Source organism: Pongo abelii, chromosome 18, assembly GCF_028885655.2.
Source record: "Pongo abelii isolate AG06213 chromosome 18, NHGRI_mPonAbe1-v2.0_pri, whole genome shotgun sequence".
NCBI classification, from domain to species: domain Eukaryota; kingdom Metazoa; phylum Chordata; class Mammalia; order Primates; family Hominidae; genus Pongo; species Pongo abelii.
This window is the reverse complement of record NC_072003.2, coordinates 44,754,492-44,767,725: the sequence shown is the minus strand read 5'-3', so window position 1 is coordinate 44,767,725 and position 13,234 is coordinate 44,754,492. Positions and strand designations below refer to the sequence as shown.

General features: G+C 42.6%; 2 pseudogenes; both read right to left on the bottom strand.

The window, feature by feature from the left end:
- Positions 1 to 4,019, bottom strand: part of LOC100441504 (putative HERC2-like protein 3) — a 20,779-nt pseudogene extending 16,760 nt beyond the window's left edge.
- LOC100441127 (E3 ubiquitin-protein ligase HERC2-like) lies at positions 1,092 to 13,234 on the bottom strand (annotated as a pseudogene).

Below are 13,234 nucleotides of genomic sequence, written 5' to 3'. Positions count from 1 at the left end.
AACAAAAATCAAACTCTGAAAAAAGCAAGAATTCAACTTTTCCAGTCACAGAAGATATTTACAGCAAAGTTAAATCTCCCCTTCATAAAATGCTTTAAGCCCTGCCCTAATGGCATTTAATACATTTTATTACCTGTGGATAGCTGGAAAGCTAATCCCAATATATAAATTCTATGTGTTCGTGAATACATAGGAAGGACATATTTCTATTGTAAAGAATTACACTTCTACATAGTTCTTCCCAAAAAATACATACCTCAAGATAATAAGCCATTCCAAATTTCCACATAAGACCAAAGTTTAACCTCTTTTCTTGTGGAACACTGTCTATATTTCTCACAAATTGATCATTTAAAAAACAATCTTTCAAGACTAGTACATCACAGATCTTAACACGAATAAATGTAAATTCATTTATGACAAAACTTCTAAAGGATCTTTATATTATCCCTAATGCCCCCCAAAAGACCCAAATATCAGTACTTCTAGATCCAAATATTCCTATCACAAACACACAGAGGGTATCCCCTGCCATCCTCTGCATCACTCAAGGCATACAGCCTCACCTCCAAATATTGGCCAACACAAAATGCATGTATGGATTCCTGGGTGTCTTCAAACTGGAAAGCAGTTTCCAAAGCTACCACTGGGTCTTCCCCTGCAAACTGAGCTGAAACAAAAAGGGAAAAAGCAACAGGAGTTCAATTCAGCTTGCCTGAAGAGCTATAGGAGAAACAGTGAGTAGGAAACAAGTTAGGCGCTTAACTCAAAAGTGAGGGTTACCAGAGTATAATGACCTCCTACTGTCTTCCAGGGTTGCCTGGGCCGACTCAGAACTTGAAATGAGTTCCGAGTATTAAAACAAAAAATGCGTAATGAAAGGAAATTCTTCAAATGTGCTGAATTTGTTGATAAGACAGACACCAAAGCCACAGATACATTAAAATATGCAGGGGCTGGCACAAAACTAAAGAAATCATTTATAAGCCAAATACTCTGCTTAAAATGATACAGGCTGTAACTTTTAACCAGGAAATAAGAAGTGTAATCTTACCAAGAATACTATTTCCTGTTAACGACTGTGTCTGGAAGTCCTTTATATCATACACTTTCCCATCAATCACAGTCCAGAAGCCTCCATCTTTATTATGGTTCTCCAAATCAGCTTTGCATATAAGTGTCACTTCCTCATTATTTCTACAGTTCTGACCTGTAAAAAATGACTCTGTATATACAGAAACCAGAATCAGTCCATCGATCAATCAACAGGTAAAATGAAAAGAACAAACTGTGTGAAAGAACTACAAGCAGAAATAAACAAATCCACAATCACAATGGGAGAAATACATACCTAGCTCTGAAACTAACAGCACACATACAAATTCTATTAAATACAGAATGCTTTAAAAAAAATCTAGGCAGCATGAATATCAAATCAGGCCATGCCAGACCATAGAGCAAATCTCAACAGATTTCAAAGAAATAAAGTTACAGAGCATGTGTGCTGACTACAATGCAGTTAAATTAGAAATAGGTTTTCAAAAATTCATTCAAAATAAAATAAAAATGACTCTGTATATACAGAAAATAAAAATATTCATCCACATATTTGAAAATTACAAAATACACTTATAAGTAACCCGAAATTCTAAGAAAAAAATGACTATGAAAATTAGAAAATGAGTTCAATTAATAATCAAAATATGGCAGATCAAAATTGGTGACATACAACTAAATGTATGCTTGAGGGCATTTACGCCTTTAAATGTGTATATTAGGGGGAAAAAGCTAAAAAAGAAAAGAAACACCAAATCAATAAAAGTCTATTAGTTCATAAAAATACTCAAAAAAAGAAAACCTGAGTGGTGGTCACCTATGCAAGTGCTAGGATGCCAACTCCATATTATGAAAAATAGTTAAAGGGAGGTGGCAGTTCAAGAAGTCAAGCTTAGATTATGTCCTTCCTGTACAAATTGTACCTCCTGCTAACCAGACAGCAGAGGGCAAGGTTGGTAGGGGATTTTATAGAGGATACACAACACATGAATTCCCTGGTCTAGCTTCACAGAACTAAAGCGGGGAGCCACTGAGCATTACAGGCCTCCTGAGCCAACAGAAAGCATGCAGCATGACTCCAGACATAACACCGCCCCAACGAGACTGAATTCAAATCAAACCAAACCTCTAGATCTAACCAGCAGATTAATGTAACTAACAGAAGAACATGTTGGTCTAGAATAAGAGAATGCAATCAACCAAGTTCAGAAAATGTGAAGTTCTCCAAAATAACCAACTTGCTTCTTTGAAAAAGAAAACAGTATGATCAGAGACGGGGAGAGGAGGGCCTGGAGCCGTGTTGTTTAGGGAAAGAGACTAGAAGCATATGTCAACCAATGCCAATACACAGAACATATTCAGGTCCTAATTCAAAATTACCACCTAAAAAAGGCATTTTTGAGATAGTCCAGGAAAATGTAACATGGACTGCATGTTAGATTAGGGAATCACTGTTAATCTTATAGACAGGATAATGATATTGTAGGGTTTTTCTTAAATCCTTATCATTAAGAGGTAAAATCCCTTACAATGTTTTAAAGACAGAGTTATGCTTTAAAATAATCCAGTTGGCCGGGCGCAGTGGCTCATGCCTGTAATCCCAGCCCTTCTGGAGGCTGAGGCGGGCAGATCACGAAGTCAGGAGATCGAGACCATCCTGGCTAACAGGGTGAAACTCCATCTCCTACCACGCCGTATTACCGCATTTAACAGGTATGATGAAGCAACTGAACAGGCTATTTTTCCATTTCCATTGCATTTCAACAGAGCCCATTAAAAAGTAGTATAAATGGCCCTTAAATACTAATATATTTTTAAATGCTCAAACTATATCAGGGTCACCATTTTGTGCTTTAGCAGGCAAAATCCCAAAAGCCCACACACTAGGCTGGGAGACCAGCATCCCTATTGGTGGTGAGAGAAATCAAGATGTACAGGAGCCATCTGGTGACAACCAGCCCACACTAGGTGCATCCCCACCTGTGCATGTGCACAGGCACACACGCGTGCACACATGGAGGACACATGTTCCAGGTCAGGCCTTGCACCACTATTTGTGTTTTTTGTTATTGTTGTTGTTGTTTTTTGAGACAGAGTTTCACTCTTGTCGCCCAGGCTAAGGTGCAGTGGCACAATCTCGGCTCACTGCAACCTCTGCCTCCCAGGTTCAAGCGATTCTCCTGCCTCAGCCTCCTGAGTAGCTGGGATTACAGGCATGTGCCACCATGCCCCGCTAACTTTTGTATTTTTTAGTAGAGACGGGGTTTCTCCAAGTTGGCCAGGCTGATCTCAAACTCCCAACCTCAGGTGATCCACCTACCTTGGCCTCCCAAAGTGCTGGGATGACACGTGTGAGCCACCACAACTGACCCTCAGCACTATTTGTATAGCAACATTGTGGCAATAAGCCCAAGTGTCCACCAATAAGAGACTCACTAAAGAAAGATACATAAAAGACACATCCACACACTGAAGACTAAGCTGCTTTATAAAAACAAAGAGCGACACTCTGATAAAGTACTCCAGTATATATGGTTAGTAAAAAAAAAAGAAGCAACACAAGTAATGCAACATGCTACCACTAGCGTACTCATTCCAGAGAACAAGGAGGTTACAGAGGAGACTGAAAAGCCAGAGGGAGCAGGTAAGAAAATGGGTGGAAGGGGTGGGCAGGGGAAGCAACAGTGTGTCTCTGCCTAGGTTTGATTTTTGAACCATGTGACTGTATTCCTTTTTTTTTTTTAATGACTGTAAAACAAAATAAACACTCTTCATACTAGAAATAAAATATTAGAAAAATCTGGATTCAAAACTAGGATTACTGTTACACGCTGGCAAAGTTCACTACCATTCCCAAAGGCAGTTTTCTCATTGACATAATGAGATACAACAGCATGCATGAGGTCCTCAGCGGGCCTGCACCCTACAGGTGCTCCACACATGCAAATCACTACTATTACCATTACTATTACATAACAGATATAATATATAATTATACTGACACTACTATAACCAGCATTACATACTAAGACAGCCCACGTTCAGAGTATAAAGAAGGCTATGGAACCCCCTGCAGAAGGTGGGAGGGCCTGGGGCTGCAGATAAAGGGGAGCTCTCTGGGGCTGTGCCACCTGAACCTGGAACCTGGGCCCCCAGGTTGGGTCCCCAGGCCTGTGCGCCTCAGCTTGCTCATCATTCACTCTCAACGTGGATAACACCTTCAACTGCAAACACGCTTAAAAACCACAGGCCAGCTCCCCCTACCAGTACCAGAAAAAGCAAGTCTCCACACGGGCCCAGGATGAGAACCTACAAGTGGTACTAGCTACAAAACCCATGGAGAACACGGTTCTTGCACACACACCTTATGAGACGTCAGACAGCTATACAGCGGAGGCATCTACAGGGTGTAGCCAGACGGTCTAAATGGGCCATGACAACAACCGCCGTTTGCTGCAGATCAATGGCAAGCTCGTTGTATTGTGGAAGGGTGAGGTACCTCAGGAAACTCTCATTGGGGCTCAGAGGGCCAGACAAAAGCTAGAAAGGAAAGGTAAACAAACATTCAGAAATGGTGGGAAAAATTAAAGTAACACAGTTAGCCTTTACCCACTCTTTATATTTTGGTATTGACTCATTTGACCCATCAAATGACAATGTCGATGATATAGTTATACTATACATCTATATATTTATGCAGCATATAAACTGACTGTGTAAATGTCTAAATTTGCTGTATACATGTACACAACATTGACTGTGCATGTATACATTTATGATACCACAGGTAAGTTGAATCCACACAGATTACTAACATGACCAAACCACCCTACAGGCCTAGGACCCCTGGAGAAAGGCAGAAGCACCTCTGTGGGAACCCAGCACAACATCTCAAGCTGGCCTTGAAATCTAAAACCAAAACCTTTATTTTAATCTAAACATTGCCCACTCTGGAGTACACCTACTCTCATTTGCAAATTAAATCATAGTTCTAATTCTTCTAAAGGCAGAAGAGCCCTATTATCATTAGTTTAAAGACTAACAAATAATAGAAAAATTAAACCAAAGCATGATATTGAAATGCCTAAGACTTTCGCAAAAAGACGCAAAATTCAACTTGTACTTGACCTGTAAAGACCAGCAGTCCTGGAGGTTTACACCCAGGGCCCCACATGCCTGCTCCTCCCCCAGCTCAGCGTCCACACCTGTTAAGGGGGGAGCTGATACTAAACAGAGTGACAGCTCAGATGACATGCCCTGCACAGAGCCCAGTACATAGGAAGGGCCAACAAAGAAAGCCACTATTTTCATTGTTCTTTTCTGGTATTGATTTAAAAGTGCGTGTTTCAAGCTTGGTTCTGTGCTGACAAGGAATTCAGTGCTCACTGATGCGAGTCTTCTCCACAAACAAGTTGCCTCCCACACCTGTCTCATCTGACTCGCTGCTGTTACCACCAAACACACACACGCCAGAGAAAAACACTGCCATGGACACACACACTGGTCTTGCGTAAAAAATAACTAGACTCGAGTACCACCTAAACACAAAGTTCCATCATGATACTCACGTGCATGTCGCCCTCGGAGTGGGGTGTATCCTTACTGCAAATGATGCTCTGGAACCTTTGCAGCAAGTGCAAAAGCAAGGCGCTGGTGCCCTGGGCAGAACGCTCATTGTCAGTTTCCTGTGCCCTGCTGTCCCACAGCTGAAGCAACAACAGGATGGCAGACAACATTTGGCTAAAGGAGAAAACATATTTATTCCTAGTAAAAACAGATTAACTTTTTTTTTCATGGTTGATCAAAAATAAAAGCAAACAGCTAGACAGAAGTGAAGCAATACTTGGGATATGAAAGGAAATGAAAGTAAAGCTGTGGTAATTAAATCACTGAACTGACACCAAGATTTTAGCACAAGTCATCGCCTTCTGCTGATAGGAAAGACCAGTTAAGAAGCCCAAAGAGCACATTCACATGGAAGTTCTAGGATCTTAAATTCATGGAATAAAAATAATTAAATGAGGAAAACTAAAAGAAAAAAAAAAAAGAACAGTTCCCAGGCTAGAAAACTGAGCATAAAAAAGGAAGTGAAGAAAATGTAAAGAGAGAGCGAGCTCTGGGACATGGTGCTCTGGTTACAGAGCACCACATCTGCTGCAGTCACACACGATTCAGTGAAATGCACACAATGCAACAGGTATTTGGATACAGAGGCGCTTCCCCAAAGCGTTCCCAGTCTGCACAAGCCCTCACCTCAGCGTGCCTCTCTGCACAGCCAGCTCCAGCAGGATGGCCAGGGCCAAGTGCTGGTCCTGCAGGGGGAAGCTTCTGGCCTTTTGGTGCCTGGCGTTCCGTGAACATCCCTGAAATGAAAACAGTGGATGCAGGAACAAAGCGACCTCCAGAAAGACAGTATGCTTACAATCACACTAACACGTTTACTACGTGCTCCCTCCCAAGGAAGGATATATTCTTAATATTTAGAATCAAGTTTCTGAGACTTGCTACTCAAATTTTTCAGAGATTTTTAAAGTATACAATTAACTTACAGAAATGTATTTGATTTAAAGTATTCATTCAGATACTGTATTACAGTAGATGACATACTCCAAGTGTGTAAAGCATAAAATAATTTATCTCATTATCCAAAACATGAGTAGAAGAATATCTAGCTATCTTTTCCAGTTTCAATGATGTGTAAGCCTATACCAGTAGCAACCTTCTCTTACAGAATTAGAGAACCAATTTCTAAAACCACCTGAGGATCTGGAGGCAAAATGTCTACACTAATTTCTATCTCTGATCAAAGATTACCTGGTTGCTTACTCCCATACCCAGCTCTCCAGAATTGACTTGGCCCTATATACAGGTACAGGAGTTTCATCTTTTTTCTCTTTGTCATCCAGATCTTCTTTCTTTGTTCCACTTGGTTTGACACTATCATCTGCATAATTAAAAATTTTTAATCTGTAACCGCTTTTCAGAATGCCATACTATTAGTCAGTCTCTGCAAATGTCCCTCCCCGAAAAGTTACAACATACATCATTAACTGAATGTTTGACAACTTAAAAATAAAATATATCAATCATACCTGTAACAGATCCAGTATAATTTTCATAAACAAACTAATATATCAGCCGGGAGTGGTGGCTTATGCCTGTAATCCCAGCACTCTAAGAGGCCAAGGCGGGTGGATCACAAGGTCAGAAGATGGAGACCATCTTGGCTAACATGGTGAAACCCCGTCTCTACTAAAAATACAAAAAATTGGCCAGGTATGATGGTGGACGCCTATAGTTCCAGCTACTCGGGAGGCTGAGGCAGGACAATGGCGTGAACCCGGGAGGCAGAGCTTGCAGTGAGCCGAGATGGCACCACTGGACTCCAGCCTGGGCAACAGAGCAAGACTCCATCTGAAAAAAAAAAAAAAAGAAAAGAAACCAATATATCAAATTATTTAAAGCATGTCTTCCAAAATGATATTTCATTAACCTTCTAGTAGATTTCACAACTGAGAAACTTAGTCTTTGATATTTACCTACTTCAATTTCACACCAATTGCTTTCATCCATTGAGTCCCAATGCTTGTGTACCCATGGGAAAAGGGAGGGTGTAGAAAAGGAGTATGATTCAAAAATCTTTTAACTCTTTCCAAGGCCCTACTCCACTGCCAACTGGCAAGCACTGCTATGCAGGGGCACTGTCACTGATAGCATAATTCAAGAGCACTGGGACACAAAGGAAAAGCTGAGAACAATGACTTTAGGCCACTGACAATGTAACGTTTCAGTCAAAAACAACTGTCATAAAACTCCTTACATAGTAAGTGAAGAGAAGAGAGAACTAACATTAAGCTTGAAGTGTAAACACGTTCCATCACAGAAGGCTATGACTAAACGTCTAAACAACAGAATTGGAAAAATGTATCTCAATCTGTGAAAGACATGATATCCCATCCAGATTACAAATAATGAGTATCTAAAAATCCCTAACGAAGCAGTTCCTCTGTTTACAACACTTCTGACACCAAATGTATGGACTTTTGCACCAAGCAATTCTCCAGTTCTTTGCGACACCCAGCTATGTGTCCCACAATGCAATTCAATTCTGAAACTAACTACCTAGAATTAGCACAGACCCCACAGGTTAATAACAGCAGAGAAAAGGTACAATGCTGAAAAAAAATCTAAAGAACTAATGGCTGAAAACTTCCTAGGTTCAGCAAATGACATAAACCTAGGCAGATTGAAGAATCTGTGCAAAGCCCAAACAAGATAAATCCAAAGGAAGCCATGTTAAGGCACATCATAATCAACTGCTAAACACTAAGGAAAAATCCTTTTGAAAAGTGCCACAGAAAGTAGATATAGAAGAATGTCTTGTGTGGCCTGAAATTAAGACTAAATATTATGTGCTGCCTTGACATCAGTAAAATCAAGAAGGCCTCAAATAGCCTAACCACAAGGTCTCCTCCAAGCTCTGCTCCCACGGATAATATCCCAAAGCCAAACAACCCTCCTTATCGCGGAGACCCAACCCCAGCCTGCTCATCCCTGCCGGCCCAGAGTTATTCCAACAAGCCAATCACATCTTCCCATGGAAGCAAGGTCATCTCACCCTCTTCTTACTACAAAATGTGCCTCCCACAGCCCCTCGTGGTTCACTCTGTTCCCAAGTGCAGCCCCCGTGTGACATGCGGTGTCCCCCACACCCAGGGCTGTGAGCATGCATGACTAACAAACTGCTATTTCATCTGTCCAGTGTTGGTGTCCTATGTTCAGCCATCCCATATCCCTAAGGCAGGAATCTTCTAGGATTATAAACAGAACTTTAATCAACCTCTCCTTGGTTATTTTACTGGTTCCATGATACAGCTTTTTCTGTGCAAAAGATCTGAACAGAAACTTCACAAAGGATACAAGAGTGGCAAAGAAGAACATGATGTTCAGCATTATTAGCCATTATGGAAATGCAAATTTAAACCACAATGAGATCCCACTAGACGTGTTAGAATGGCTCATCTAAAAAACACTGATAACACCAAGTTCTAACAAAGACACAGAGCAACAGATACATGACAGATTGCCAGCAGGAATGCAAACTAAAACAGCCACTTCGGAAAACAGTTCAGCACATGACCCAACTTTCACACTACTAGGTCTTTTTCCTAGGGAAATGGAAACTATATTCACACAAAAACTGTACAGAAATGCTCACAGCAGGATTACGATTGTGAAAGAAAAATGGAAACAACCACAAGGTCCTACAATAGCAGAATGGATAAACACAATGTGGTACATCCAAATGATGAAATACCATTCAGCAATAAGAAGAACTATTAATACACAGAACAACAATAAATCTCAAACATATAACTAGGAGTAAATGAAGATGGTTTCAAAACGTTACTTAAAATATGATTCCACTTACATGACATTCTCAAAAAGAATACCCTATATTGATGGAGAACAGATCAGTGGTTGCCAGGGGACATGTGATAAAAAGCAGCACCTTAAGGGAGCTTTTGGGGTGATGAAACTTCTCCATCCTGATGATGGTAGGGGTTAAATGAATCTATAGAAGTCAAAATTTACTGAACTGGATACCACAATAAAATAAATTTCATGTAAGTTTTTTAATAAAAAAAAAAAAAAGTTGGCTGGCTACAGTGGCTCACACCTATAATCCCAGCACTTTGGGAGGCCGAGGCGAGCAGATCACAAGGTCAGGATTTCGAGACCAGCCTGGCCAACATGGTGAAATCCCATCTCTACTAAAAATGCAAAAATTAGCCAGGTGTGGTGGCACGTGCCTGTAATCCCAGCTACTCGGGAGCCAGAGGCAGGAGAACTGCTTAAACCTGGAAGGCGGAGGTTGCAGTGAGCCAAGATCACGCCACTGCACTCCAGCCTGGACCGCCAAGTGAAACGTCATCTCAAAAGCAAAAAACAAACAAACAAACAAAAAAACAAAGAAAATATCTAGGTCCAGGTAGGACAGCTGGAATACAGTCTGGTGGAATCATGTCAGAGCAGGGAGCTGGGTCTGGAAGGCTGGAGCAGGGTGTGGCCCCACTCTAGGAAGGGACTAGGAAACGCATCCTGGGTGAAGCAAGAGCAGAGTCCCGTTCTGCCACAAATGAGCATTCATCCTGATCTGAGAAACTATATGCAAATTTAATATGTCTCACTTAGCCTCTTATTTTCCTTAACAACATGGAAAATGAGAGAACAAACAATTCAGAAGGTTAAGACATGAAATACATTTAATTCAGAAATCATACACAGAAAGGTAGGAAATAAATGGGGGAAAACAGCAGCTAATGAAAAGTGAAAATGGGCCAGTGCAGTGGCTCACACCTACAATCCCAGCACGCTGGGAGGCTGAGGCGGGCGGATCACGTGAGGTCAGGAGTTTCAGACCAGCTTGGCCAACACGGTGAAACTCCAACTCTACTAAAAATACAAAAATTGGCCCAGCGTGGTGGCAGCCACCTGTAATCCCAGCAGCTCGAGAGGCTGAGGCAGGAGAATTGCTTGAACCCGGGAGGCAGAGGTTGCAGTGAGCCAAGATCATGCCACTGTACTCCAGCCTGGGCAACAGAGCAAGATCCTGTCTCAGAAAATAAAATAAAATATTCATAGTCTTAATAATGGAAAATAAAAACATTTACTGAATGCCAAAAAATCTCCCTGAAAACCCCAATCAGTTTGGATCTACATAAAGAACAATTATGCTCTGCTTTCTAACCACAATTTTTAAAAGAACGAAGGACAAAAATATTCATCAAATGTGGGCCGGGTGCGAAGGCTCACGCCTATAATCCTAACACTTTGGGAGGCCATGGCGGGCAGATCATGAGGTCAGGAGTTCAAGACCAGCCTGGCCAATATGGCGAAACTCCATCTCTACTAAAAATACAAAAATTAGCTGGTAGTGGTGGAGGGTGTATGTAATCCTAGCTACTCAGGAGGCTAAGGCAGAGAACTGCTTGAACCCAGGAGGCGGAGGTTGCAGTGAGCCAAGATCATGCCACTGCACTCCAGCCTGAGCAACAGAGCGAGGCTCCCTCTTGAGAGGAAAAAGAAGCAAACAACAAATTCATCAAATGTAATAAATAAAACATATACTTTGCATTCTTCCATGTGCTTAGCTTTTCTTAGAGCATCTTTTAGAATTATTGTTTCACAAAAAAACACTTTGGGAAATGTTTTAATTTATTAACAAATACTGGAGGGCTAGGAAGAGAGGTTAAAACTTTTTAAAATATACAGAATGAATTACAGATCCGTGAAAGAAGAAAAAAAAAAAGGTTGCTGACTCCTGTCATGGAAGGCCGTATCATATGGACACTCTTAGCCTCAGCATCCGGAGGTCCAGAAAGGGAAAATTTCAAGTCAGACAGAATTCTATATACACCATTTATTCGGAACCTTCAGCCCTCAAGATCCCAACATCATGACCTCAGTTTCAACACAATTGTCCTTAGACCTTGTATTGCATACAAATACAAAACAAACAGCTCGACTGAACTAACTCTTGTCTCTCCAGAAACACAAACACAAGACCTCATAAAATGAGTGAGTTTCTATCGGCCATAATTACTGCAACTTACCTCTCCAATTTTCCCCTGCAGTTAACTAAACAGCTCAAAAACTATCAGTAACCAATAACAGTCACCATCATATGGTTAGGAGTGTGGCAGATTTCTTAACCAGTAATAAAAAATAGGAAAAAAATTTTGCCTATTCATAGATCTCAAGTTTCGTGCACTTGCAAGAAACTAATTAAAAGGCAGCCGTGCACGATCTACAAAAACAGCCATAAAGACTGTTACATTTTAAGTTACAGGAAACAAACCTGCTCCTCTACTATAGCAAGAACATACCCTAAAAAAAAGCCTTACACGAGAAATTTAAACATGGAAGCAGAAATACACCAAGAAAAAGACATGTCAAACCCCACCTGTATATCTGTTTTCAACCATTCGGAGTCAAGGCGAGCCTGGGCAGCCAAACACAAAGATTCAGAGGGCATCTTTTCTCCAGCTTCCTCCCAGTTCTCAGGCCTGCAAGTAAACACACATGTTGAAGACCTAACGCTTTTTAATATTTTACAAAGACACTCCCGAAAAGTTTAATGCAGAAAAAAAAGAACAGAAAGATGGGAGAGAAGAGCAAGGGGAGGGGAATGAAGGGGAGAGAGGGATAGAGGGAAGAGATGGAGGGAGAGGGAGGTGGGGGAGGGAGAGGGAGGTGGGGGAGGGAGAGGGAGGTGGGGGAGGGAGAGGGAGGTGGGGGAGGGAGAGGGAGGTGGGGGAGGGAGAGGGAGGTGGGGAAGGGAAAGCCTCCTTCCTAGGTAGGCAGGGTATGCCTGGTTTCTGCACCACGCTGGCGAGACCTTGAGAATGGACTGTCACAGAAGGCCAAATCACAATGTCATACCCCTGCCCTCAAATCCAAAAGGTACACACACACGACAGGAAGCCCATCATTTTTTGTTTTGTTTTGTTTGAGATGGAGTCTCCCTCTGTCGCCCAGGCTGGAGTGCAGTGGCGGGATCTCAGTTCACTGCAAGCGCCGCCTCCCGGGTTCACGCCATTCTCCTGCCTCAGCCTCCCGAGTAGCCTGGAGTACGGGCGCCCGCCACCAGCCCGACTAATTTTTTTTTTTTTTTTTGTATTTTCAGTAGAGACGGGGTTTCGCCATGTTAGCCAGGATGATCTCGATCTCCTGACTTCGTGATCCGCCCGCCTCGGCCTCCCAAAGTGCTGGGATTACAGGCTTGAGCCACCGCGCCCTGCCAGGAAGCCCATCGTTTGGACGACAAATGACAGCAGCGTGAATCTGCCGCTTTACCCAACAGCAGGACGCCTGCGTGAAACAAATTACTCAAAAGGCTCACCTGCAGAAAAACCCACAGCCACCACCACTTAGAGAGAGGCAGGAGGCTGCGCCGCGGGCGGTGCGCGCAGCGCCCCCCACCCCCACCCCTTGTGCCGCCCGCCAACCCCGCACCGCCTCCAACGCCGGCCGCCCCGGTGCCCCAGAACAGGACCTGAGGCGCAGGGCCCGGCCGCCTCACCCGCAGGCGTGCGGACACAAGCCTCCCAGCAGCCGCTGGCTCAAGCGGCGCTCGCGATCCCTAGACCTCTGGCTACCCGAGGGGCGTGCCCGC